The sequence below is a fragment of the Crocuta crocuta genome, unplaced genomic scaffold (assembly GCF_008692635.1).
Source record: "Crocuta crocuta isolate KB4526 unplaced genomic scaffold, BGI_CrCroc_1.0 scaffold234, whole genome shotgun sequence".
In the NCBI taxonomy this organism is placed as follows: Eukaryota; Metazoa; Chordata; class Mammalia; order Carnivora; family Hyaenidae; genus Crocuta; species Crocuta crocuta.
Genome location: NW_027529647.1, coordinates 492,736 through 495,347, shown reverse-complemented (window position 1 = coordinate 495,347; position 2,612 = coordinate 492,736). Strand labels below are relative to the sequence as shown.

The window sequence follows — 2,612 nt, the reverse complement described above, 5'->3', positions numbered from 1 at the left end:
GAATGTCAGACCTGGAGTCGTGCAGTGCACAGCCTGTCCATCAGCATCCAGTTCAATCCCAAGCACGTGGTAGGTGCCTTATGTGCACTTGTTCAATAGTTATAATCACCATCACTGCCGTAGATGGAGGCCTCCTATACCTTTCAACTCTTCCTCTGCGTCATTTCATTTCATCTTCATACTAATGATATCATAACTATGCTATGCCAATTCTCCAGGTGAGAAAACACTGGCTCAGAGGCCAAGCAGCTCACCCCAGATTGCATACCCAGGAAGGGGCAGCTGTTAGGGGCTGTACTCTCAACCAGGTAACACTCAGGTGGGAGCAGGTCTCCTCGGACCTTCCCTGCCGGGCTGGATGCCCATCCTCATCCTCAGTGACCTGCACCATCAGGTCTGGCCCCGTCTTTACCTCAGGTGTGAACATCGGCTCCCACACCTGTTATTAGGAACCAGCGCGGTTCACCGTCCTGGCCCTCCCCAGTTTCCGACGCTAACAGGCTGACAAAACAGGGAGGGGCAGGTTTTCTCTAGGAGGGCTCTTGTGTGACTGCCTGGGTGTGAAGGTCGCGACTCCTGGCTTCTTCGTCCTGGGTCCCCCCAGCTGGAGGCAGTGATGCTTAGCCTCTGTCTGGGTACTTCCTATGTGCCAAGGGCATTCTGTCTGCTGTCACATTTGCTCACCCCAGGACCCCATGCAGGAGACACTTATTTGCACCACCCCTGCTTTGCAGATGAGGAAACTGAGGTTCAGAGAGGTTCTCTGACTTCCCTTAGCAGCTGTGGACCACAAGGGAGGCATCCTGCTCTCAGGGCCAGAGCTCCACCCACTATGCCATGCTGAATCTTGCGGGCAGCCCCACCCTCCCTCAGACAAAGGAGGCCCCCCAAAAAATTCTGGGTGAAAGAGTAACTTGAGGGTCAGTGCCCCATGACCAGCGACCACATCTTAGAGCTACAAGGACAGCGATAGGCACCAGGAAACACTCAAAAGATTCCTGTTGAGAGAACGGGGCAGGAGGCTGTCTCTTAGCCTACAACCTAGACCATGAACTTGTCCCCATTGACATGAAGGGGCCGAGGGGATGCACTGGTCAGGTGAGACCATGCATGGAAGCACCTGGGCCCTACTCAGAACGGTGTCTCTTCCAGGCCATGGAGCCCAAGACAGCCTCTCATCTCATCCTAGGAAAATCAGGAAGGCTTCCTGGAGAAAGAAACCTCAAAGCTGAGATCTGGGATCAATGGCTGTCAGCCAAGGGCAGAGGGTGTTTGCTTTGGGTCAGAAGTATGCAGGGAAGGGGTTGGGATGGAGAGGTAGGACCCTGAATCCTCACCACCCCAGGCCCTCGGAGTCCACATAGCTATAAAGGATGGGAATTCCTTCCTATCCTCTGTTAGGAAAGCAAAGACCCTCCCAGCTTGTATGAATTCATCCTAACCTTGTTAGGTCCAACCTTCTATTAGGGGCGCCAGACAGGCAACTGGAGGGATTGGGGTCTGGAGAGAGGGAGGAGGCAGAGGGCAGGGTGAGGCCTGGCCCTTCTCCTGGTGTGTGGGTGGTGCATATGGGAAGGATTGGAGGGGCCCAAGTCTTGCTGGGGGGAGAGCAGAACAGTCCTCCGTGGCTGGCACAGCGTATGCGATTGTGCAATGCCCCAGAGAGCAGCTCAGGGACTGGACGGGACACCAGCTAGGTTTGAGAGCCAGCTGGACCCAGACACAGAGGAACAGCATGCAGGGCCCTGCCCAATCTCTGGGGTTGTGAAAGCCTGGGGAAGCTGGGGAGTGGGGGACTTTGGAAGGGAGGAAAATAAATGCCTCTGAGCTTGAAGCAGCACATAGGAGAGATGGGGACCCTGAGATCACAGGGCGGTGCAGCTTCTGAAACGGTTGGAACTCACGATAAGGGACTGCCCACACTTCCCTGCCAGTGCCCAGGCCTGCCTGCACCTGTCTGAAGGGTCTGCCTGGGCTGGGCCACAGGGGTGCCGTGGGAACCCTGGACAGTCTTCACACCTTTAGCTGGGCCCTGAAGGAGGTGAGGATACCTTGGGGTGGATAGTCCCAAGCAGGTGGGCTGTGCAGTGTGGAGTCTCCCCCTGAATGAAGCCCCTTGTCAGGAGAAGCTTGGTAAAGTGTACCTTCCCAGCCAGGAGCCCCCACCTCATATTTGCTAGAGAAGGGAAGAGGCAGGGGTCAAAGTCCCGTCCCTTCCCTCAATCTCAGCATCTCCAGGAGGCTTCCCTAAACCGGTTATTAAGTGAATCCATCAGGCTTATCAAAACGGACGTGGGCTGCAGGCTCAACGCAAACACATCAAGACATGTCATTCCCTTCCCAGACCGCCCTGGGAACCTGTGGCTCAGAGACGCCGCCAGTTTCTGGGCTGGAGGGGTGGGGGTGGGGCACACCCCTGAGAAGTCATGCATGAGAAGGAGGCCCCGAAGCCGCCCAGCCACCGCGCAGACAGCAGCGCGGCTGCCAAGGAGGGGGAAAGAAAAGGGGGTGCCTCAGCCTGTGCCCCCATCCACGGACCCCACACTCACCGGTTTTTCTTGCTGAATCTCGGGAGGGCGGGGTGGCAGACAGCCCCCACCCCCCTCACCGTC

General features: G+C 56.8%; 1 protein-coding gene across 1 annotated transcript in view; it reads right to left on the bottom strand.

The window, feature by feature from the left end:
• The window catches only part of PPL (periplakin), a 47,200-nt gene that overhangs the window by 43,830 nt on the left and 758 nt on the right, over nt 1-2,612 (bottom strand).